The 26,791-nt window shown below is 39.4% G+C and overlaps 1 protein-coding gene across 11 annotated transcripts in view; it reads left to right on the top strand.

Moving 5' to 3' along the window:
• Positions 1 to 26,791, top strand: part of FBXW11 (F-box and WD repeat domain containing 11) — a 131,496-nt gene that overhangs the window by 13,717 nt on the left and 90,988 nt on the right. The window lies entirely within an intron of this gene.

Here is a 26,791-nt window from a genome sequence, read left to right as displayed (position 1 = left end):
AAAAAATGCAGGAAGGCAAGTGGTTGTCTGAGGAGGCTTTACAGATAGCCGCGGAAAGAAGAGATGGGAAAGGCAAGGGAGAAAGGGAAAGATATATCCAACTGAATGCAGAGTTCCAGAGACTAGCAAGGAGTGATAAGAAGGCCTTAGATGAACAGTGCAAAGAAATAGAGGAAAACAGTAGAATGGGAAAGACTTGCAATCTCTTCAAGGAAATTGGAGGTATCAAAGGAACATTTCGTGCAAGGATGGGCACAGTAAAGGACAGAAATGGTGAGGACCTAACAGCAGAAGAGATTGAGAAGAAATGGCAGGAATACACGGAAGAACTTTACAGAAAGGGTTTTAATGACCCGGATAACCATAACCAAAGGTGTGGTCACTCACCTAGAGCTGGACAACTTGTAATATGAGGTCAAGTAGGCCTTAGGAGGAGAAGGCAATGGCACCCCACTCCAGTACTCTTGCCTGGAAAATCCCATGGACGGAGGAGCCTGGTAGGCTGCAGTCCATGGGGTTGCTAAGAGTTGGACACGACTGAGAGACTTCACTTTCACTTTTTACTTTCATGCATTGGAGAAGGAAATGGCAACCCACTCCAATGTTCTTGCCTGGAGAATCCCGGGGACGGGGGAGCCTGGTGGGCTGCTGTCTGTGGGGTCGCACAGAGTCCACACGACTGAAGTGACTTAGCAGCAGGCCTTAGGAAGCATTGCTAGGAACAAAGCCAGTGGAGGTGATGGGATTCCAGCTGAGCTATTTAAAATCCTAAAGGGTAATGCTGAATATTTATTAGAAGGGCTGAAGCTGAAACTCCCAACACTTTGGCCACCTTATGGAAAGAGCTGACTCATTGGAAAAGACCTTGATGCTGGGAAAGACGGAAGGCAGAAGGAGAAGGGGCGGCAAAGGATGCCGGTTGGAGGGCATCACTGACTCAATGGACATGAATTTGGACAAACTCCTGAAGGTAGTGGAGGACAGATGTAACCGGTGTAATAGCATTACACTGTTTCTAAACTGGTTGCTTTTTAAATTGTTCTTTTATTTTTCTCATAGCTTCTTCTTATGAAGAATTTAATTTATATGAGAGTTGAGGAAAAAACAGTACAACAAACACTTGTATACTCTCTCCACCTAGGCTCAACAGTTACTAACATTTTGCCTTATTTGAATCACTTCTCTGCTCCCACCTTGGTCTTCCCTTCCCACCCTCTTCCCTTTTGTGTCCTCTCCCCAAGTAAGCACTTTTTTATGTTAAACAATTTGAAAGTACCTTGCAGACACTATACCTCACTCTAAATATTTCAGCATGTACCTTTTAAGAATAAAAATAACCTCTCCTCTCTGAAAGCCAACACGCACATAATACATGTACCATGTATATAGTATATATCTCCATATTACAACCAAATATTAAATATAGTCATATGCATTTTATACATAAAATAAAAACCACAAAAGCTATTTTTATCTGAGAAAATGAAAGTAATTCAATAATATAATATTCAGTTAAATTTTTCCACTTGTCCCAAGAATGTCTTTTCGAGCACACCTTCTTTAAAAAAACAAAAACCAGGTTCCAAGCAAAATAACCCCTTTGTATTTAGTTATGATGTCTTTTTAATTTCTTTTCATTTTAACAGTCTCTCTGCCCTTTTCTGTCTTCTGCGATTGACTTTCTTTTTTTTTTTTTTAAGTCCAGTTCAGTTGTCCTGTAGGATGTGCCACATTCTTCACTTGTTTGAACATTTCCTCATGGTGTTATTGAGCTTGCTTGTCTAGCTCCTGACTTCCTGTAAACGGGAAGTTATATGAGAGGCTTGATTGCAGCTCATTTAAACATTTTTGACAAGAGTGCTTCATCACAGGTGAAGTGTACTTTGGGTTGAGTCATGTCGGGAGGCACCTCAAATGACAAGTTATCCCATTATGAGCTGGGCTAAATTTGATGCTTTGTCTAAGGTGGCAGCATTCACATCTCTCCATTAAGGTACAGTTTTATCATCTGTTATTAGAAAGGACTCTATGGAATAATATTTCAGTACCTTGTAAATAACCTGTTACATTATAGCCTTTCACCCTGTGGTTTCAGCTTCCTGAGCCTGAAATCATTTATTACAATATAAATTACAAAATTTTGGCTTTCTGTCATTTCGTCTGTATTTATTAGCTAGCATTCACCGAGGCCGTCCCTGTTTCTCCTCCTCCCTTTTTGTGTATCACTGTACTCTTCATAGACGTTTATTTATTCAGTGTGTTAACGGTCAATTACAGTCTTTATGGGTGTTCACATTTGGCTAATAAGAGCCCCTCAGGGTAGCTCCTGCTTCCTTTTCAACGTGAGTCCATCAGTTTTGGTGTGCTCCTTGGTCTTCTGCTTTGCCTACATATCAAGAATCAACCATTTCTCCAAGAAGCTCTGGTTCCTTTTAGTGGAGAACGGTGTTTAGAAACCAAAATCAATACTATTGGGTTTTGTTGCTTCTAGATCTTTTCAACAGACAGAACTAAAATATGTATTTGAAAGAATCATGGGTTCATGTTAGTTCTGAATCAAAGTTAATATTACAGGGATATTTTTCTGAACCTGTTAGCCTTTTAATTTTCAGAATCCTAGGGATCATACTGTGTAATGGCCATCTAGTTGAAGTACTAATTGCCATGCATATAGGCAGATAAATAGCTCTATTCATTAATTATTAAGCACATAATCAACAGGTTCTGTTTGATCATGTAGGGAATACAGAACAGCATCAGGTGTATATCTTGTTTCTAGAATCTTGCAATCTTTTATGTTAAAAACTGTAGTACAATGTGAAAACTGCCAAGGATCATGAAAAGTGGATATACACTTTTGTGGAATACACTTTGTGTGGAAGCTAGAAAAAAAAGGAAATTCTATAAAGGACAATTTTAAAAGTTATCCTTTGAGGCCTGAGCAAAGTGGATGTGGATGTACTGGGTTGGAAGAGGGATTTCCTAGCGAAGGTGAGTGAGTGAACAGTCGTAGCTGGTGGGCTGTAGTGCATGCTGTCTGTCAGGAGGTACGAGTAAGTGGTTGTGTGGACTGTTGTGGTGTCGTTTGTGTGAAGGAACTGAGGTAGATTGCAGATGCAAAGAGATTATAATCAGGTCTGGGGTTATCCTTTAGGTCAAAAGTTACAGACAAGTAGCCTGTAGATAGAGATCCACAGATGTAATTTATTTGATCCACATAGATTTTTAAAAATTGAGACATTTCTCATCAAAACACTGGTTTATCTGAAAACTGGAGCTGAGTCATGGCTGCTTTTTTGAGCCAAGGCTCGTCCTTTCCGGTTCACCACAGCTCCTGTAAGACTTTCTTTTGAACTTGTCCTCCCTGTAGGAAAGGAAGGATGAGAGAGTAGTGGGTGTAATGGGAGATGAGAGGTGACTTGAGTTTGAGCAAAATCCATGCTTTAGGAAGATCACTGTGGCAGTCAGCTTGGAGGATGCAGTGGAGCAGGGAGACCAATTAATAGACTGTTGTAATGTTTCAGGGAAGAACTCACAAGATAGTAACAGATGGTGCAGAGAGGAGGAAGTAAGACACTGTAAACGCAGAACGGGTAGAGGGTATTGATATGAATTTCTGTCTATGTATTGAAAAGAATGTAAATCAGACTCTTAAAACATGAAGTCCAGTTTGTAAAAAGCTTTGTACACATAAATCAGTATCTGGAGGTTTCTGGAAGTTAGCCACGTATTTTTTAATGTATTGGTTAGTTTTGGAAGACAGTGGTAATAGTTTCATCCATGGTCTCTGTGTTTAGTTTTGCTGTATGCACAATAACATGCTTCACCAAAGCCTCTGATACGCCTTTATTCCTGAAAGTTGTTTGTAAACTTTAGGGAACTAAACTTCCAAGCAAAATATTGGTGATGCTGGAACTTCTTTTCAAATGCTGGCTGCTTGTATTTAGTTTTCTCCACAATCTTAGCAAGAATTTAATCAACAGGATAGTGAGTCAATAAGGGATTGCACCGTAGACTTAAAGTTGCACCTTTATTACAATCTTACATGCTGTTAATAAGTATTTGGGCGTCTCCCCTGTCTGGTTAGGGCGCGACTCTATCCAGTCCTGTTGGCAGTGGCACTGCCCCAGATACTTAGTGGCGCTGCCAGCTCAGATAACCTGAGGGAGGTGGGCACGAAGAGCATGGGCTTGAGGAGCCTGGGAGTGAGAGTGATGTACACCAATGGGAACCACACCTGGGTACTGTGTAAAAGGCTTCCAGCTTCAGGGTTGAACAAAGATTGGTTACAGGGCAGCTGTATGTGTATGTGTGTGTGTATACACACACACACACACACACACGTGTGAGTATTTAACTTACAAAGAGTATAGAACACCAGTCTTAAGTGCACAGCTCAATGATTTTCTTTTTAACATAGGTATGTACTACATTGTGTAACCACTACCCAGATCAAGATAGAGAAGATGCTAGAGGCCCTTGAAATAAACCCTCCCAGATGTCTATTCTGGCCTTTTTTTTTTTTTTTTTACTATTGTTTACTTATGGCTGTTTTTGGATTTTACATAGATCGAGTTATACAGAATGTATTAATACATACTCTTATATTTCTGCCCCCACCCCCATCATGTCTGTATCTGTGAAACTCCCCATTCTGTTGTATATAACAGGTTTCCCCCCTTGGTCCATTAATCCATTGTGTATATAGTTCATCTTTATTTTATTGTTGACACATTACTTGGCTTGTTTCCAATTTTTGGCTTTTATTATGAATAACATTTCTAAGGTGAACATAAGCACTTGGGTCTCTCAGTTATAAAATGCCCGGAGTGAAATTACTGGGTCAGAGGATAGGCATGTATTCCGTTTCAGTAGATCTGTGGAGCTGTTTCCCAAACCCTTCTGTCCATTTAGATGCCCTCTCTAACGTGGAGCACTCCAGATATCCCCTTGGCTTTGCCAGTCCTTTTCAGTTTAGCCATTCTGTTCAGTGTGTATGGATGTCTACATTGTAGTGTTTTTTTTTTTTTTTAATCAACTTGCTGCTGCTACTGTTGCTGCTAAGTCGCTTCAGTCGTGTCCGACTCTTTGCGACCCCATAGATGGCAGCCCACCAGGCTCCCCCGTCCCTGGGATTCTCCAGGCAAGAACACTGGAGTGGGTTGCCATTTCCTTCTCCAATGCATGAAAGTGAAAAGTGAAAGTGAAGTCACTTAGTCGTGTCCGACCCTCAGTGACCCCATGGACTGCAGCCTTCCAGGCTCCTCTGTCCATGGCGTTTTCCAGGCAAGAGTACTGGAGTGGGGTGCCATTGCCTTCTCCGTTAATCTGTACTCATTTCAGGTACACTATTTGAGTTTTGAAAACTGTATACACTTACATAACTACTACCACAGTCAAGATAGAACATTTATACCCCCAAAGAATTTCCCTCATTGCCATTGTCTCCTCAGCAGCATCCTTGGCTGCAGGTCGCCTGCTTTCTGTAACTGTTGGTTACTTGTGTGTGTTTCAGAATTTCATATAGGTGAGACAGGTACAGCGTGCATATACTACATGTATTCTGACTGTGATTGGCTTATTTTGCCCAACATGTTTTTGGGATTCTTTCTTGTTATATCAGTTGTTTGTTCTTTTTCATTGCTTAGTATTGTTTCATTTTAAGAGTATACAACAGTTTTGTTTATCCATTCTCCTGCTGATGAATATTTGGGTTGTTTCCAGTCTTTGGCTGTTACTAATAAAGCTTACATGAACATTTGTGTTCAAAGTTTTGTTTGGACATTTCTTTTCTCTTGGGTATACCTAAGAGTGGAATTGCTGGCATAGTGTAGATGTATGTTTAGTTTTTCAAGGAACTGCCAGATCTTTTCCTAAAGTGGCTGTGCATTCTTAGAGTTCCTCTGACAGTGTATCAGAATTCTAGTTGCTGTATATCCTCGTCAGCACTTGATACTGTCACTGAATTTTAGCCATGCTAATAGGTGAGAAATAGTATCTCATAGTGGTTTTAATTTACACTTGTGTGGTGACCCAAGGATGAAAGAGCAGATAAAACCAAGGAGGGTCTTGGAATGCAGAAATAGAAAAACCAGACCCTCGTCCTTCCCTACCCCAAGTTGTAACTTTTAATGGATTTCAGGCCCTCCTGACCAGTATACCTGTCTCCACTCCTACCCCATAGGGAGAAGGTATTTGCCTTACTCTTTCCTCCACCCAGTATATGTGCCTCATCCAATCAGCAAATGACCTGCAAGACCCCATCCCGCTCTTTGTACCCTGGGTATAAAAGTGGAGTAAGGACCCCTGTTCAGTGTCAGTTCTCCTTTGAGCTGGCCTGCTGTTCTAACAGCGTCTCCCACTCTAATAAACTTTATTTCCCTCTCATTGTCTCATGTCTGGAAATTCTTTTCCAGCCTGCTCCCAGACCACGACAGTTTGCTCAGTGACTAATGATGTTGAGCATTTTTTCACCTGCCTGTCAACCAGATAGCTATTTTGTCTAGAGACATGCCTGTTCAAATCTTTTGACCCTTAAATAAAAATTGAGTTGTCTTTTTCTTATTGATTTGTGGGAGTTCTTTATAACAGCGTGGAAATGAGTTCTTTATCAGATACACATATTGCAGACACCTCTTGTTCTGTGGCTTTTCCAGTGTCTTTTGATGGGCAGAAGTTCTTAATACTGATGAAGCCTAATTATTTTTTTCTTTCGTAGTTGGGCTTCCATGGTGGCTCAGATGGTAAAGAATCTGCCTGCACTACAGGAGACTTGGGTTAGATCCCTGGGTTGAAAAGATCCCCTGGAGGAGGGTATGGCAACCCACTCCAGTATTCTTGCTTGGAGAATCCCCATGGACAGAGGAGCCTGGCAGGCTGCAGCCCATGGGGTTGCAAAGAGTCAGACCTGACTGAAGTGACTAAGCACAGTTAATCATTTTTTTCTTTCATTGTTACTGGTTTTTGTAACTATTCCTGTTTATGAAAATTTTGCCTGCTCTAAAGTCTTAAAGATATTGTGTCTTCTAGACTTGTAATGGTTTTACTATCTCAAAATGATTGTTTTCTGTGGTTGAGATAAAGATTCATTTTTACTTCCCATGGTTATCCAATTAGCCTAGTACCATTATTTACACATACATTACAAAACTATTGAAAAACTGTTGAATAAGAAGTCTATTTATTTTTACAGAAGTAATCCATATTTATTATAAGAAAGTTGAAAATAAAAATTATGTAAAATAAGAAATAAAAAGAATTAAAAGTTCCCCTTATAACTACTGTTAGTATTTGATATACTTCTTTGCCTTCATATACGTATTTTTTTCCTTCATATACATATTTGTATGTTTTGAAACATACAAACGTATGTTTCAAACATTTGTTTTTCACATTAAAATTAATTTGCAAACTGCCTTTAAAGCTCAACAATATTTGTGACATCTTTCAGAACCATCATGTATTTCTTTATAATTTGAAGGGGTGCCTAATATGCATGGATATTCAAGTGGATAACTAGTTAAACTACTCATTTATTAGACATTTAAGTTATTTTTAATTTATAGCAACTTAAAACTGGTGCTCTTTCTTGTAGTTTAATCTTTGAACAAATCTGTGTTACCTTGGGGTAAGTTCTAAGAGGTGGAATTGTTGGGTCAAAGAGTGTACACATTTTTAAGAGCAAGTGCATTTTATACAGTCAAAAGTTTTACCCACTTTCTCCTGTTTATATGAACATGACATGTCACACCGACCATATTCTATGAAAGTGCTGTTTTCTTCATGTTTATGTTGTTTTAAGGTATTAATAATTGTTTAAAATCCCAATTTGGTTTAAAGAATTTAAAATTTTCTTTAATTACTAGTGATATTGCACATATTTTTCTTATGTTTATGGCTATTAGTTTCTTTGTGAAGAAAGAACTGCTGAGGTTGAGCTGTAGTTCTCTTCTGCTGATTCTCCATCCAGGTGCATTTGGGGAGTGGTGGAAGGAAGTCGCCAGGAGGAGCTTCTGAGTTTGTTGTGGCCAGGCCATTGCTGCTCTTTTGTGATTGAAATGGCCATTTTCATGGGAAGCCAGCTGCTGGAGCGTTTGTGTTACTCAGCACACTGTCTGCAGCTGGCTTATGCCAGGTCCCTGCTCTGGCTTGCCCTGGCTGCAGGTGCCTTTATGAAGCACTTCAGGACCTGTCATTCTGGCCTCACTGACAGCTTCAGGGACACTCGCTTCTACTAGCCTTTGCTGCTGTAGCTAGGAAGTAAGGTTCTGCTGGGAATTTCTTGCACTTTTCAGGTAGATTTTCTTTGTTTACATGCAGTAAACCCTGTTTTCCAGTCCAGTTTTTCTCTGTTGAATGGAAATTCCTTGAAGCATCTTACATTTGTGGAGAGTACTATAGCTACGGTCCTGATACCATTGTCTTTTACTTGTATATTTCTTTGGTGATTTCAGCTGCATAGTCAGAAACTGCAGCCATGACATCCATTTTCCTCCTGCGTCTTGTCTGTCTGCGCTCCTTTTCACTCTGTCTTTCCATGCTTCAGCCACAGTGATTTTCCCCCACCCCTTCCTCCAGAGCGCCAGGTTCTGTCTTGACCCAACAAGCGTTAACTTCTGTTATTTGTTATCAGGGATGCGTCATCCTTAATTCCTTTCTTGCCCATTTAACCTCTGCTAGTCTTTAAGAGCTGAGTTCAAGCATTATTTCTTCAGGGATTGTGTCTGGGCTCCCTATATACTCCTACGGGTTAGATTCCCTTTGTCATATTCCTATAGCACTCAGTTCTTTTTCTTCACAGCTGTTCACATAATTATAATTGATGAATGTATTGCATAATCCCCCACTAGACAGTCAGCTCCTTTATTAAGAAGGGATCTCTGTGGGGACAAGGATCATGTCTGTTATGTCATACAGTTCATACCATGTTCCCAGACTCTATCTAGCACATAGTGCGTACCGTACAACTAGTTGCCCCGTTGATTGAAGGAATAAATTTAGGAGGGCAAATGAGAATTACTATCTTGTATCAGAAGTTGATATGTACTTTTAAAATGAATACATTTACTCCATTTAATGCTTGGTGTTTTCTGTTTCAATATCATCTTAGTTTTAAGTGACTTGATTATGAAAATTAAGCTCTTGGCATCAGAAATTCCTTTCAGAAGATTAGAAAGCTTCCCTTCTTTCCCTCTCTGACTCTAAACCAGATTTTAAAACCTGTCATTGACTTCTAATCTATCCAGAAAGTCTTATTTCAGTAATACTTCAGCTGTCATTTGGAAGGATTTGCCAACTGCTATAAACTGCTAACCTTCCCCCCCCGCCCCCCCACCGTTTCCTTGTGTGTGTGTGTGTGTGTGTGTGTGTGTGTGTGTGTGTGAGAGAGAGAGAGAGAGAGAGAGAGAGAGAGAAATTAATAGGATCATTCTTACTGAGAGTTGCTTCCTTAGGTCTGGTAATTTTAGTAAATGCTGCGTGTAATCTCCTCTAGGAAATTCATTTGATAATTGCCATTTTAATAATATGTTTCCCAACATATCCCACATTTTCTGACCCCAGGATTCCTCTCCTTTATTTTGGCTCAAAACTGATAGAACCCGAGGCTGTTCTTTACTATTTTTCTGTATTTCATCCTAACAGCTTTTATTCATCAAGGGTTTCCTTCACCCTGCCAAAGTAAAGAGGGAGGGAACTAACACTGGTTAAATGTCAGATTTACATCTACTGTATCTTTTAATCTTTTTTAATCACTATAACCTTGAAAGATAGACTTGCTTCCACATTTTAGCATATGAGGAAATGCAGTCTGGTGAAGGTAATTATTTTTTGTTTGAGGTCACGTAATGAGTGATTGTTTCTTTCTTGGACCTTCTTTGCTCTGTCCCTCTCTCCTCTCCCTTCCTGTCTGTGCAAAGCCTTGTGCTCTTTCTTAGATTCTGCACCTCTAGCTATCATCACCTTAGTTGAAGAGTGTTAGGTGGCAGCTTGGAACTCTAAAGAGCTCCAGAGACTCTGAGGCAACAGGGTTTCCAGGTTGTAGGTGGGCAGCTGCAGGTTATCAGTATTGGGGAGACTGAGCAGGAGAGGGGAAGCCTTGCCTGCCCTTGCCCAGATTGCCTTTGCAAGCCCTCATGCTTCCTTCCCTCCCTCATTCTGCACTTGACTCATTCTCCTCAATTCCAGTCTTTTCTGTTCTGTGGGAGTTCTAGATTGGCTTTTTATCAATAGGATATAGTTAACATTTATTTAGTATCTACTTTGGATGTAGCAGGTGCTGTATATCTTGGAACGGGTGGCTTGCTTAATGTCCTATTTTGTGAACCTGGGATCTTAACCTGCCTCTGTCTAGGCTTTTTTTTTAGCCTTACATTTACTTTTTTTTTTCCTAAGGAAAACCGAAGCAATTAAAATCTATGAAATCATGTTCGATGCGCTAGTTGTATATTTTTACAATATGTATTTAAATTAAATGTGTTGCTATTAGAACATTAAAACACCTTTACATGTCACCAGAAATCACCTTGAAGACTAAACCTTGGCAACACTGCTATAAAATACCCTTTTAACTTTATTCATTCGTCTCTCCATGAATAGTTCAGTATGTATCTGTTTTAAAGATACAGACTTAAAAACAAAAGACTGATAAAAACATGCACATACAGAGCACACAATTCCATTATTACACCTAAAATTAATAATCTTTAATATCAAATAGTCTTTATATTTCCTTGTCTCAAATAATTTTTAAATTGTCTTTATTTTTTAGAAGTGTTAGATTTGCAGAACAATTGAGCAGGTAGCGTCTTACATTAGTGTGGTTGTGAGCTGATCCTGATGCATTATTATTAACGATAGTCCATAGTGTATTCAGCTGTCCTTAGTTTTTAATTCATATGCTCCTTCTGCTCCCAGATTTCACTCAGGATCATACCTCACATTCAGTTGTCATGCGTTCTTAGGCTCCTCTTGGCTATGTCAGTTTCTCAGACTTCGATTTTGGTGATCTTGACAGTTTTTCCGGGACTGGTCAGGTATATCGTATTGTCCTGTATTGAAATTTGTCTTATTTTTCTCATATATTTTTTTAGTAGTTTGTTTTTTCAGTTCTGGAGACAGACTTGGTTCACTCATTGTTTATAGTTAATAGTCTCTCAAATCTCTTTTAATCTATAAAAATTGCCTCTCGCATCTTTTTTCTTGCCACATATTTATTGAAGAAACTAGACTGGTCATTTGTTCTGTATAAGTTCCCCGGGTTTGGATTTTGCTAATTATGTTCTTAATAGGTCTACATAATTTTGTTCTTAAATTTCTTGTAAATTGGTAATCACATCCAGAGATTTGTAGGATTTTAGTATGCTTCTGTATCAATTAAAGTAAAACAACAATCAAAACTCATCCTCTGTTGTTCAGTGGCTCGATCGTGTTGACTCTGCAAGTTATATTTTTACAAGGGAAGAAATAGGTGAAAGTGTTAGTCACTGAGTCATGTCAGACTCTTTGTGACCCCGTGGATTGTAGCCTGCCAGGCTCCTCAGTATATGGAATTCTCTAGGCAAGAATGCTGGAGTGGGTAGCCATTCCCTTCTCCAGGAGATCTTCCCAACCCAGGGATCGAACCCAGTTCTCCTGCATTGCCACAAGGGAACCCATTTATGTAATTGGTGCTTGTATTTGATACTGCCAACCTCACTGCTTATTTGGAAGGAAGTGCCTGTAAAGAGGAGGGTTGAGTTTCTCAGTACTGGATTTCATAGCTCCTTGGAAAATCAGGACACATTTTTTTCTCTTGTGCTTTCTTTCTGCATTCTTCTTAGCGTTCAGTTTATCCTGTAACTTTTTTTTTTTTCTTTCTCTAGTATCTGTATTATAGCAGGAATGAGATATTCTTGGAACATTTCGTTTTGAATATTTTTAGTAGAATAAGACGGAGAAGGCAATGGCACCCCACTCCAGTACTTTTGCCTAGAAAATCCCACGGACGGAGGAGCCTGGTAGGGTGCAGTTCATGGGGTCGATAGAGTCGGACATGACTGAGCGACTTCACTTTCACTTTTCACTTTCATGCATTGGAGAAGGAAATGGCAACCCACTCCAGTGTTCTTGCCTGGAGAATCCCAGGGACGGCGGAGCCTGGTGGGCTGCCGTCTATGGGGTCGCACAGAGTCGGACATGACTGAAGCGACGCAGCAGCAGCAGTATAATAAGATGACTTCCTAGGAAAATAAATATAAATTGTAAGAATGTTTCATTGGCAGGGTATTCCTTATCTCTTAAGATCTTGACCATGTCAAATACCTTTTTGGCTTTTGCTGTTTAACTAAATATTTAAGGTTTGTTATGACTTTTTTTCTAGTTGAAAGTGGTAGAAAACTCAAGGCTGAGTTAAGCCAAAGCGAAGAATTTAAAATTTGAAAAATCCAGAGGTGGATGTGGATTCAGGTTTCTTCCCTAGAGAGAATATGGTCCCTCCTAGAACCAGCTCAGTACTCTGCTTTGTGGTAGGCTGAGGGCAGCTCTCGCTTTCTTCTCAAGTTCAGACTCAGAGGGGAAAGAGAGTTCTTGTGGCTTCCATAGAAGTCCCAGATTCAACTTAGAATATGTGCTTATTCCTGAATCAGTTACTGTGATTAGGTGATGTGGCCAAAAAACAAGTGTAAAATTACAACATTATTCTTCTCTAGCCTCTGAATCATATTTTTGCCCTGTGTGTAAACTTTCAGGACTTTACATATTAATTATTTGATAATTTAACAAATATTTATTGAATTCCTACTCTGTATAGGTGCTGTGAGGACCTGAAAGCATTACATTGTAAATTGGTAAATCATCTTACCAACTGGTCGTATTACTTTAATTGTTTTAGAAATATAACACCTAGTTTATTTGGAAATAAAGTACAATTTCAACAGGAAAATATATTACTTTAAGCGTTTCCCTGTGGTTTATAGACCAATTTTTGGTTTTTGGATTTGATTATTTTCAAAGTATAAGTGATATCACCTTTCAACCTTTTTTGCTCATATCCCAATCTTAGTGGCTCTTTCATTGTTTTTCTTTAGACTTAATTCATCGATTAAAAGAAATGTGGATCATGGGTTATTTGTTTGTTTTAAATGCAGCAAGAAATGCTCGTATGAGGTTTGTCTTCTGATCCTCCTCTCAATTCTATATTTTCTCAGTTAATGAAAAATTTATTATTATGGTGACATCTGTGTTCTGTTCGTTATAGAACATCTTGACCAACTGCATATAGCTGCGTCATGCGTGAAGTTAAAGCAGTGGCGCTGAACATGGTTTTTGACAAAGAAGTCCAGTATTTCTTAAATTGATATTGGGCCTTTAAATCATTACTTCCTTTGTGTAGGAACTTCCAGAGTCTTGTAGTCCACCTGTGTTCATCTCTACTTCTGCACAAAGAGTCTGTAAGGTGTACGTTAATCTTACCGCATCATGTGTTTTACAGCAATTACCTGCTTTTGAGACCGGGTGCTTTCAAGGGGCCGAGTACCAAAAGTATCTCATGAGACATTTAGAGGACCTGGGCTAGAATAACAGTTTAAGAAGATGAATAAAATGATCTCTATAAGGTCCCTTTCACCTCCAGAATTTAATGATATCTCTGACTTCAAGTGGTAAGAACTCCCCTTACCCAGTTGCCTGCAGGAAACAGACAACGTGAAGGGAATCAAAGACGTCCCTGCTCTACAGCAAGCAGCAGGAATCCTTACTAAGGCAGTCCTAGCCCCTGGCTGAAAGACACATTCATTTGTTCTTAGAGCCGAGTGGATTGTGAGGCACAGAACTTCATTCTTACTTGAAACCAAGGTCAGCTTAGGATATGAGAACACTGGGGACTATAGGAGAAAGTGGAGCAAGTGCAAAGTTTACTGTACATTTAAAGGTTGATAAACCTCTTTATGTGTATCAGCTTGGACAGCTTCTTTCATGCTGTTCATTTTGTTCTGAAGCAAAATGTTGGTTACAGTTGTTTTCTAAATCAGTCCGTGTGTGTATAAAACTTTAAACATGAGACTCTACCAACTTGGAATATGTATTTCTTTGGGATAGAGGATGGTTAGGTCTCTAAAAATAAGTATGTATTTGAGAAATGAGCAGTGTTTAGAAAGTATTGGAGGGGTTGTCTATGGTGTAATGTTTGATTCCAAAAGGTTTCTTAGCAGGACCAACTTTCAATAGGTGTGATGAGATGGGAAGCGGTTTAGATAGTGGAAGCTTTGCAAGTCTTTGAAAGTGACTTTTAAAATACTGTTATAATAGGTGGAGTTTAAGTTTTAATACTCTTGAAAGCAGTGAAACTGTATTTCTTTAAAATATTTGATACTTTAGAAATTTAGCCCTCTTTCTCCCTTTAGTGAACTAGGAAATGAAACCGCTTTATTTCCAGAAATACTTTTGATACCAGAATATTTGGTTTTAAGAATTCTTGTGTTGTCTCTTGAAGCATTTAGTATATTGACATGTTCAGTAAACTTTTTGAATGAATAATCAGTTTAAAGTGAAAAAGTTAAAATAGAATTAACATATGATCTGACTATAATGAAGTCAGACCCTTTGAGAGTAGGTGCAAAAACATTCCTTAAGTCATGTTTCTGAAAGTGATACTTCTTCCTAGAAAGAATGAGATTGTTCATTATATCAGGGGGAATAATTTTCCACTTTCTTTGTGGTTTGTTTGGTTTTTGGCTGTGCCATGTGGCTTTTGGGATCTAGTTCCTAGACCAGAGATTGAACCTGTGCCCCCTGCAGTGGAATCGTGGAGTCCTAACCACTGGACTGCCAGGGAATTCCCTCTAATGTTCTTTTTAAAACACAGTAAACTTTGCACTCTCTCTTACATGAAAGTAGGGTAAGGATTTTGGCTCAGTACTAATATTATAGGGCAGTCAGATCTTGCTGTCTGGGTACTTCCATAAATTCTCTGATTACAGCTTTTTGGCTTCTGAGAGTTGATGGAAGGACAAGGAGGGGGAACACGAGCACCTGGGTCTGGAATGGTGGGGAAGGGGAGGCTGGTGCCCTGGTGCGTGTGGTAAGACCAGGTGCCTCTTGGTTCTCAGATGGTGACTATGAAACAAGGCGAGCTTTTAGTTATCTCACCTGGAAGTCCTCTCTGGTGTCATGAAGTTTGGATTATCAGATATTTAGAAGTTGTAGCAGGGAAGGCAATGGCACCCCACTCCAGTACTCTCGCCTGGAGAATCCCATGGATGGAGGAGCCTGGTAGGCTGCAGTCCATGGGGTCGAGAAGAGTCGGACAGGACTGAGCGACTTCACTTTCACTTTCATGCGCTGCAGAAGGAAATGGCAACCCACTCCAGTGTTCTTGCCTGGAGAATCCCAGGGACAGGAGCCTGGTGGGCTGCTGCTGTCTATGGGGTTGCACAGAGTCGGACACGACGGAAGCAACTTAGCAGCAGCAGAAGTTGTAGCCTTGTAAAACAGAGCACTGTTACTGAAGAGTTTTCTCTGGCTAGGTAGCCTCAGAGATTAGGGTTGTGTCTTTGTTACCTCAGAGTGTAACCAAACTCTGATAGCTAGCTTAACCCCACCTGTTCTTCACCTTCATTGGAGAAAGGGCTTGACCCAAGGGAAAAGTTGCTAGGACCAGAACCCTAAGTTAACAGTGTGGAAATGCTAGTTATTCTGGAGGAGAAAGGTATGAGAAGAGAAAGGTGGAGGAGAAAGGTGTGAGAAGCTTAAGTACTACATTGTCAGTTGTATATTGACTGCATCTGAAAAACTATGGCAGACAAAAAGAGTAAAATAAGAATCTCCTGTATTTAATCCTATGTTTTATATGTGTTGCTGCTGCTGCTGCTGCTAAGTCGCTTCAGTTGTGTCCGACTCTGTGTGACCGCATAGACGGCAGCCCACTAGGCTCGTCTGTCCCTGGGATTCTCCAGGCAAGAACACTGGAGTGGGGTGCCATTTCCTTCTCCAATGCATGAAAGTGAAAAGTGAAAGGGAAGTCGCTCAGTCGTGTCCGACTCTTCGTGACCCTATGGACTACAGCCTACCAGGCTCCTCCGTGCATGAAATTTTCCAGGCAAAAGTACTGGAGTGGGGTGCCATTGCCTTCTCCATATGTGTTATATGTTATCAAATAAAATAAGATCATAATGTAATGAAAGTCCTGATTTTGTAGTCTTTATTCACTTAAGATTTCTTAAACTTTTTCAATGTTTTATAACTTTCTTTTCATATATAACTTACTTCTAGGTCAATAAACATACTCTTATAAAAATGATTTTTATTTGGTGGATACATCATGTTCTGTCTTCTGGATGATGTGTAATTTATATAACCAGTCTATTGTCTGTTTTTAGGCATTCTTTCCTTTGCTCTTATGACAGAGATGTGGTGAACATTTTCTTAGCTGTATTTTTGGGCATATCTTTAGTTTTTCCTGTAGTGTAACTCCCCACATATGAAATTGCTGAATCAATGACGTGCATGTTTTCCAAGTCTTAAATGTGTATTGATAAGTTGCCACCGGGGAGTTATACAAATTACACTCCTGTAAGCAGTACAAATGAGTAACAAGTAGATAATATTTGAACATAAATCAGAGGAAATTGCTTCTTTAGGGAGTTTAATGTCCAGCAAAGGAAGTGGGGATTTTGGAGTCAGATAGTATTGCACGTCTGCTACTTTTGACCTCTGGCATGTGGTTTGATGTCTCTGCTCCTTAGTTTCTTCCTCTTTAAAACCAAAATACCAGTCTGGCCAGAGGTGGTGTGACAGTTAATGAGATCAAGGTAACTATACCTGTCTGGCACATAGTAGGTACTCTGAAAATACAAATTTGCATCTCCTTCCCAAATTATTCTTTTTTTGTAAATTTCATTTCCATTTAACATTTTTAAATTGGAAATGTTAGATTTATCGTTTAGTCGTCTGCCGTAGTCCTGAAAAATGTTCTTAATTGGAGCAAAGATGCTAACTGACAAGGCTCAGATGTACTTAATTTAACTGTCATTTGGTTCTCACCTGTCTCAGGTTTTGTGGATCTTGGATAAACCCCATTGGGATTGGGTTCAAACTCATCTGACCTGGAACTTGCTAGGGGAAATCTGTTCTTTCTTGGCAACTGAACCTCAGACTGGTCCTGGTACAACTGAGGACCCATGTGGCTATGCCGGAAATAGATTATTTTGTTACGTCCTGTTCTTGTCTTGCTGCTTAGAATAGCGATTCTGCTTCCCCCTCATACATCTAATCCTTCCTCTCTCCAGCTTCTGTAAGAGCTCTGAAAAACCCTGGTGACAGTTTTGAATTATGGGTGGTAGTTGTGAAGTGGACAACAGTGATTTTTTTTTTCCTTTGAAATTACTCGGAAATAAGCTGTTATCATTTTGCTGCTTACTGCTGTTTCTGAAAGTCACTAGGTAAAATGTTTTTCTGGCACTCAGCATTTTAACACATTTTAAACCACACGTATTTGAGACAGACTGAATTAAATCTTGGGAAGAGAACTTGTTTTTATTTAAATTGTCAAGTTACTACTTGTAACTTATAATAATTTACATTATTCATTATATAATTAAACAAAAAGCATTACTTAAAATTATACAATGTAGTTTTAAAATATTATAAGTACTAGATGTTCATTGGAGAAAAAGTTAGAAAATAGGCATGAATAGAAGCTATAAAAGAAAATTTACCCTTCATCTCCCTACCAAAGAAAACTGTGAAGATCCATTTTAGTTTTGGGTTCTGATATCTTAACTTTAGGGGCTTCCCTGGTGACTCAGATAAAGAATCCACATGCTAATGCAGGAAATGAGGGTTCGATCACTGGGTTAGGAAGATTCCCTGAAGGAGGAAATGGCAACCCACTCTAGTATTGTTGCCTGGGAAATCCCATGGACAGAGGAACCTGGCAGGCTACAGTCCACAGGGTTGCAAAGAGTCAGACACGACTCAGCGACTAAACAGCATCTTACTTTAGATAGTTGAGTGTGTGTGTGCGTGCATGCATGCGTGCGTGCGTGCGCGCGCGTCCACAATGTCACTCAGTTGTGGCCGACTCTTTGTGACCACATGGACTGATGAGGATTGTCTGGACGTTAAAAGTGTTTGTTTTAATAGTAGAATTTAAGGAAAGTTTGAGGTCTGGCTTTGAATTCTGATTCCAGGATAAGTTGGTTGGGTTTGAATCTCTAAAACTTGGCAGAAAGTAAATTTCAGTTTTCCACATTCTTATCCCTTTTTCTTTTCTCATTTCATTGCCCCCTTCTCCCCATGCCCTTTTCTTCCTTTAACGTGTATCCCAGCGTGAAAAATACCGTATGTTGTATTATCTATAAATATGTGGTTCTACAGTACAGTTGCTAAGAGTTAAAGCATTAACATTCTTGGTTATATGTCACATGGTTACTGTCAAATTCTGTTATAATAAAATACACTATAAGGAGAAGAAAGCCTTTCACATATTGAGGCTTGGACCTCAATATTATGAATACTAGGTGTTCGTCAGAGAAAAACTAGAACTAGGTGGTCATTAGAAGATATGGATAAATAGAAATTATAAAAGAAAAATTATAAGTGTTCAGTTCTTTAAAATGCTTTGGAAGATACCTTTGAACTATGAATTAACATTTATCCTCTGACCTGATTATTATGATTCTTGGTTTTAAAAACAGTATAATTACTTGGTGAGAGTTTGCTATTTCTTATAGATTGCCATCAAACATTATAATACAGAGCAGAAGTCTGTGTTGTAGGCTCTTAAAAGCTCTGTGGCCTTATTTTCATTACAACTACTATAGCTTCTTGGAAAGCAACAGTCTGAGAATTCAGACGATAGGATAGTTCCTAACTTGGATGAATTTTAATTCTTGCTTCATTTGTTTGGCGTTGAGGACCACCTCCGTCAGAAACTGAATGTGCACTCTGTAGCTTTCACACCCAGGTTTAGGGAGCCGGAGTTACATAATCTGTCTGAGCCCACTTTCTGTATCATTCTTCAGGACAAATTCCCACTCCTGGATAGACATTTCAGTGGAGAGTGTGTTATCACCACGTGATTACCGTGAAATAGATCTTTGCTCCCACTCCTTTATTCTACTGTTTCATTACCTGTTTTATATTTTCATTACTCTGTTTTATATTCAGTTGGTAGGGTATGGTGGGAGTTCTACTGGAAAAAAATTGACTTGAGGCAAGTATTTCTGAAGGTAAGTATTTGCCCTTGAGTCTACTCTTTGTAGCTTAGCTGAAAGAAATTTGCATTAGTTGTAAAATAAAAATAAGAGACTGCCCTTAGGCTCTCTAATAGACCTATCTTTCTTCTCTTCAACACTCTTCACTCCAGCTGCTAACGGTCACTTCTCTGATTAAAAGTTTATTAGTTGTCTTATCATTGTCTCTAGCAATGGTTTCAATATTAAAAGTTTTTGATGTCTCATTTGAAGGAATTACATGATTTTAAGCTGTTATTTCATAATATTTATAAAAACATATGGCTTTTATGCTGTTTACTTCATATCTTTTATCATTCAGTTCAGTTCAGTCCCTCAGTCATCTCTAACTCTTTGCGACCCCATGGACTGCAGCATGCTAGGCTTCCCTGTCCATCACCAACTCCCAGAGCTTACTCAAACTCATGTCCATCAAGTCGTCAGTGATGCCATCCAACCATCTCATCCTTTGTCATCCCCTTCTCCACCTGCCTTCAGGCTTTCCTAGCATCAGGGTCTTTTCCAGTGAGTCAGTTCTTCGCATCAAGTGGCCATAGTGTTGGAGTTACACCTTCAGCATCAGTCCTTCCAATGAATATTCAAGGCTCATTTCCTTTAGGATTGACTGGTTGGATCTCCTTGCCGTCCAAGAGACTCGAGAGTCTTCTCCAACACCACACTTCAAAAGCATCAATTCTTTGGTGCTCATCTTTCTTTATAGCCCAACTCTCACATCCATACATGACTACTGGAAAAACCACAGCTTTAACTATACAGATCTTTGTTGGCAGAGTAATGTCTCTGCTTTTTAATAGTTGGTCATAGCTTTTCTTCTAAGGAGTAAGCGTCTTTTAATATCATGGCTGCAGTCACCATCTGCAGTGATTTTGGGGCCCAAAAAAATAAAGTCTGTCACTGTTTCCATCGTTTCCCCATCTATTTACCATGAAGTGATGGGACGGAATGTCATGATCTTAGTTTTCTGAATGTTGAGTTTTAAGCCAACTTTTTCACTCTCCTCTTTCACTTTCATCAAGAGGCTCTTTAGTTCTTCTTCTCTTTCTGCCATAAGGGTGATGTCATCTGCATATCTGAGGTTATTGATATTTCTCCTGGCAATCTTGATTCCAGCTTGTGCTTCATCCAGCCCGGCATTTCGCATGATGTACTCTGCATAGAAGTTAAATAAGCAGGGTGACAATATACAGCCCTGATGTACTCCTTTTCCTATTTGGAACCAGTCTGTTGTCACATGTCCAGTTCTAAATGTTGCTTCCTGACCTGCATACAGATTTCGCAGGAGGCAGTCAGGTGATCTGGTATTCCCATCTCTTGAAGAATTTTCCACAGTTTATTGTGATCCACACAGTCAAAGACTTCGGTGAAGTCAGTAAAGTAGATATTTTTCTGGAAGTCTCTTGCTTTATTGATGATCCAGCGGATGTTGGCAATTTGATCTCTGGTTCCTCTGCCTTTTCTAAATCCAGCTTGAACATCTGCAAGTTCACGGTTCATGTACCATTGAAGCCTGGCTTGGAGAACTTTGAACATTACTTTGCTAGCGTGTGAGATGAGTGCAATTGTGTGGTAGTTTGAGCATTCTTTGGCATTGCCTTTCTCTGGGATTGGAATGAAAACTGCCCTTTTCCAGTCCTGTGGCCACTGCTGAGTTTTCTAAATTTGCTGGCATATTGAGTGTAGCACTTTCACAGCATCATCTTTCAGGATTTGAAATAGCTCAACTGGAATTCCATCACCTCCACTAGCTTTGTTTGTAGTGATGCTTCCTAAGGCCCCGTTGATTCCAGGATCGTATTCCAGGATGTCTGGCTCTAGGTGAGTGATCACACCATTGTGATTATCTTAGTCATGAAGATCTTTTTGTATAGTTTTTCTATGTATTCTTGCCACCGCTTCTTAATATTTTCTGCTTCTGTTAGGTCCATACCATTTCTGTCCTTTATTGGGCCCATCTTTGCATGAAATGTTCCCTTGGTATCTCTAATTTTCTTGAAGAGATCTCTAGTCTTTCCCATTCTATTATTTCCCTCTATTTCTTTGCATTGATCACTGAGAAAGGAAGGCTTTCTTATCTTTCCTTGCTATTCTTTGGATCTCTGCATTCAAATGGATATATCTTTATCTCTGGGTTTCCTATATTTATCATTGGGTTACTCTTGAGTAGACTTCTTTGCTCTCTTGTCTTGCATGTGGAAAATGTTCCCCACATGGTCTAGAAAACAGCATCTTTCTTTGATGCTTGCTTGAATTAGCTTGGTATTGATTTGATATTTGATATTATACTTTATCTCCTACCTTTTAGCCTAAGAACCTCACCCAACCCTTGCCAGTGTGTTGCATGACCTGCTTCTATTCCCGTGACACATATTGTTGAAGCAGTATATACTGAGTTGCAGGAAATTAAAATCTTTTCATGCTCAGTCATGTCCACCTCTTTGTGACTCTATGGACTGTAACCCTCTGGGCTCCTCTGTCCATGGGATTTTCCAGGTAAGAATACTGGAGTGGGTGGGTTACCATTCTCTTCTCTAGGGGATCTTCCCCACCCGGAGACAGAACTCTTGTATCCTTCATCTCCTTCACTGGCAGGCGAATTCTTTACCACTGAGTCACTGTTAATTTAATAAAAAAAAAATTGGACCATTTTTTTTGGTCCTGGGAAGGATTGGCTGTTAACTGGTGAGCTGTCACACACAGTGTAAGAGCTGTTGTCCTACAGGATGAAGTCTCAAGTTCGATAGAAAGGTATGGGGAGAGCTCTGTGATTTGGCCCCTCTTTATCTCTCTAAGCTTTCTTTAGCTCACACTTAGAAACTTCCATTTGAGCTATTTCAAATCCTGAAAGATGATGCTGTGAAAGTGCTGCACTCAGTATGCCAGCAAATTGGGAAAACTCAGCAGTGGCCACAGGACTGGAAAAGGGCAGTTTTCATTCCAATCCCAAAGAAAGGCAATGCCAAAGAATGCTCAAACTACCACACAATTGCACTCATCTCACACGCTAGTAAAGTAATGCTCAAAATTCTCCAAGCCAGCCTTCAGCAATACGTGAACCGTAAACTTCCAGATGTTCAAGCTGGTTTTAGAAAAGGCGAAGGAACCAGAGATCAAATTGCCGACATCTGCTGGATCATCGAAAAAGCAAGAGAGTACCAGAAAAACATCTACTTCTGCTTTATTGACTATGCCAAAGCCTTTGACTGTGTGGATCACAATAAACTGTGGAAAATTCTGAAAGAGATGGGAATACCAGACCACCTGACCTGCCTCTTGAGAAATCTGTATGCAGGTCAGGAAGCAACAGTTAGAACTGGACATGTGACAACAGACTGGTTCCAAATAGGAAAAGGAGTAGGTCAAGGCTGTATATTGTCACCCTGCTTATTTAACTTCTATGCAGAGTACATCATGAGAAACAGTGGGCTGAAAGAATCACAAGCTGGAATCAAGATTGCTGGGAGAAATATGAAGAACCTCAGATATGCAGATGACATCACCCTTATGGCAGAAAGTCAAGAGGAACTAAATAGCCTCTTGGTGAAAGTGAAAGAGGAGAGTGAAAAAGTTGGCTTAAAGCTCAACATTCAGAAGACAAAGATCATGGCATCTGGTCCCATCACTTCATGGGAAATAGATGGGGAAACAGTGGAGACAGTGTCAGTCTTTATTTTTTTGGGCTCCAAAATCACTGCGGATGGTGACTGCAGCCATGAAATTAAAAGATGCTTACTCCTTGGAAGGAAAGTTATGACCAACCTAGATAGCATATTGAAAAGCAGAGACATTACTTTGCCAACAAAGGTCTGTCTCGTCAAGGCTATGGTTTTTCCAGTGGTCATGTATGGATGTGAGAATTGGACTGTGAAGAAAGCTGAGTGCCGAAGAATTGATGCTTTTGAACTGTGGTGTTGAAGAAGACTCCTGAGAGTCCCTTGGACTGCAAGGAGACCCAACCAGTCCATTGTAAAGGAGTTCAGTCCTGGGTGTTCTTTGCAATGAATGATGCTAAAGCTGAAACTCCAGTACTTTGGCCACCTCAGGCGAAGAGTTGACTCATTGGAGAAGACTCTGATGCTGGGAGGGATTGGGGGCAGGAGGAGAAGGGAACGACAGAACATGAGATGGCTGGATGGCATCACCGACTCGATGGACATGAGTTTGAGTGAACTCTGGGAGTTGGTGATGGACAGGGAGGCCTGGCGTGCTGCGATTCATGGGGTCACAAAGAGTCGGACACGACTGAGCGACTGAACTGAACTAGAAACTTTAGGCGTGCTAGATTAATTCCAGTTCCTTGCATAGGACTGTCATTTCTTATTCGGCTTTGCTTATGTTATTCATTCTGCCTGGAATATCTCTTTCTCTCTTTTTTTCCCTTGGCAGCTTCCTACTCATCCATTATGGTTAGTTCAGGCATCTTCCTGCTTTGAGTGTGTTAAGACTGTGTGTATGTGTGCGTGTGTGTGTGTTGTATTTACATGGCATATTCTCAAAGTTCCCTTCTATGAGTTCCCAGAGGCGAGAGAAGGTCTTAGTTGTGTTTCTGTCTGCAGATATAAATTCAGATAAGTTTTTTGTTGAATGGAGTAGAATTTAAGCACCTCAACTCAGTTATCTCAAGCGTGATGATAGGAGGCAGAAGAGGTGGGTAATGGTTCTGTGGAAAGTAGTTTAAAGAAAAAAATTGGAGAGATTTATGGAAAACCTAAATCAGATTTATGGAAAATCTAAATCAGAGTGACATCAGAGAGACAATTAACATAAAATACCCCTTTGAGTAGCTTGTGAAAGAATTGCCTCTTTGAGAAGGAATCAGGGCAAGATATTCAAAAACTATTCCATCTAGACACAGACCAAAGTTAGCTTTTGTGAGTTCCTCTAAAAGCCGGCCAATCAGAGGCGAGGTGCCTGCAGCCACTTTCCCTTTTGATTTGTGGTTCCTATGGCAATAGGAAGAGAGCCTAGGACATTTCTCTCCTACCTCTGTTAATAACTTTGCTTTTGAAAAATGCCAAAAGCTATTATTCTTTTTGTCCTTTCAGAATTACAGTGTCTCTCAGCATGGTGGCCCTGATTTTGGTTTTTGATTATACAGTGTGTGTGACAAAATTAATAAACACTGTCAGTTTCCTTGATTAATGTTCTTTTCTTTGGCTATACAACATATAAATATAAGTCAATCTAATTGGTTATTTGCTCTTACTGTTAGAACCCCGTTTGAATTAGTTCCTGTTCTTTGTGGACAACCCTAAATTAGAGTATTGGTTGCTAAATGTGAACATTAAAACGAACATTTCTTAGGGATTTGGTACCCCTTAAGCATCTTCATTGTGATCCCAGTGTGCTTCTCTTGAGCTCCAGGCTGAAGTCTCAGGAGGAAAGAGGCTTAGTTTGTATTGTTGTTAGCTTAATAAGTAGGTCAATAAGTGTTTCTTAAAATTGATAAATACCCATGGTACCAGGATAAGTACCATGGTACTCATATTTTAACAATGAGGTAGTGTTCCAAAAGTTTAAAGATATGACCACTGTTAGCGTTTTAAAAAAAGAAAGAGAGAGAGCGCGACAATGGTGTGCGTTGTGCCTCTGTGGAGCTCAAAGGAAGAGACCTTTGCACTATTCAGTAAAAGAACGATAGACAATAAGTTACTCCACAGTAGTCAACATGGGTCTTCACCCAGGTCCCTAGATTTAGAATCAGCAGCTTCAAGAATCAATTACTGCTTGTGGTCAAAGCTGCATTTTAATGCTCTTAGGTTGATAAATATGGAACTTTTATGTTTAGCCATGCTTTACAAATAGATCAATGTCCTCTTGGACTGTTAGCCCTAAGAGTAGCCTTATTTAGACTAGCAGGCATAGGCATCTTTATAAAAAGATGGATGTATTTCCTAGAGTGGCATTTTCTGTTGAGTAAAAACTATTTTTCAGCACTGTGGTTGGTTATTTAGCTCCAAGGTAATTGACTGTGAAAGTAGAGCAGTTCTAATATGTGTTATAAACACTGGCATCACTCTCTTTACCCCAGAATATCTTCCATCGGTGTTACAAAGATAAGTTCTTAGAAACTGGACTGTCTTTAAAAGTCTTTTTCTGAATATACAAGTTCAATGTCAAACTTTAAAAATACCTGTAATAAATATTTAATATTTTGAAATTAGGTTCTCAGGTTTATTTTATGTTGTTTTCCATATTTTTATAAGTATTAATTAGATCATTAGATGATTAGGAAACTGCTCACTACTTTTCTTCTTTGGGCTTTATTTAGTTTCTTTACTTCTGAAGTCGTGGGGGGGTGGTTTGAACTAATTGGTCCAGTTCTCATAATCTAAATCTCACAGACTCTAAATTCTTTGATTTAGTGAATGTGAAAATTGGTCTCTCTTTTTTTTTAAGTTTTGGATCTCAGGTTATTAGCAGAACCTAATCAGAATACATTACCTACCTTATGCCTTCATGGTGTTTACCCTTTGAGGTAAATACATACTGAACTCTGCAACAGGAACCTGTTTTTACTGAATCAATGAAAATTGATTTGCAGATGAGTTTTGGTGTTAATTTGGTATTAGTTGCTGAATACAGGTGTAATCCTTGAAGTCTGTTCTCAGGTATAAGTGATTCTGTGATTTGGATAACTACAGAGATTCCAAAAAGGGAACTTAAATTGAACTATGAGGATGTTGGACATTTAAATTAAATAATGTATGCAGTCCACATATATATACACATGTAGTGTGCTTGGGCATTTTCTCTGCCCTAAATGTTTCGCTAGGTATCTCTGGATAGTTTGTTGTAGTGGAAAGAAAACATGTTTGCTGAGAGTCAGACGGGATTAACCTCTTGTCCTAGTTCTGCCATCAATTAGCCCTTGTTTCCTTGCACTTTCAATAAGTTGCTGTTTAAGCAGATCAAGCTCTGCTTTCGTGATCTTTGGTTTCCTCATCTGTAAAATGGAATCATACTTGTCTTACAAGGGTTATTGTGAGGGTTTACTATGTCAGCTGTCTGGCATATAACAAGAGCTTGATAAATGGCAGCTATTGTCATTATATTATCCAAACATTTGTTCAACATCTTTTATGGCCCTCTTTGAAAGTGTTGGGGTGATGACATATGTATGCCTTGAGTATCAGCGATATAATTCTACCATATTGGCTATGGGAAGCTTTGAAAAGGAAGCATACTATTGGAAATACATGGTATTTTCTTCATTACCAAAAACCTGCTTAGTTTTTTATTCCATTGAGTCCACTGGTTTCGTATTCTTTAAATGCCTTTTCCAAATAATCTCAATACTCCATTACATTATTGGTGGGATTTAACTAGAAAGTACAGATGGCGGATAGGAAGGAGCCCAGGCTTACCTGAGTTCAAGCATAGTGCCCTTTGTTTATATTGTAGTTGGGGTAACCATAGAATTTACCTCCCAAACCAGAACACTTTTGAGAGTGAAAGTTATGCTGAGACCAGTGTAAACTTGGACTGTCCCAGGAAAGTGGGTATATTTAACCATCCTAATTATAGCTAGAATAAACAAGTTTATGAGGTTGGGTCTGAGACTT

The sequence above is a fragment of the Bos taurus genome, chromosome 20, assembly GCF_002263795.3.
Source record: "Bos taurus isolate L1 Dominette 01449 registration number 42190680 breed Hereford chromosome 20, ARS-UCD2.0, whole genome shotgun sequence".
Classification (NCBI taxonomy): domain Eukaryota; kingdom Metazoa; phylum Chordata; class Mammalia; order Artiodactyla; family Bovidae; genus Bos; species Bos taurus.
The sequence above is the reverse complement of the archived record's forward strand: the minus strand, read 5'-3'. Positions and strand labels throughout refer to the sequence as shown.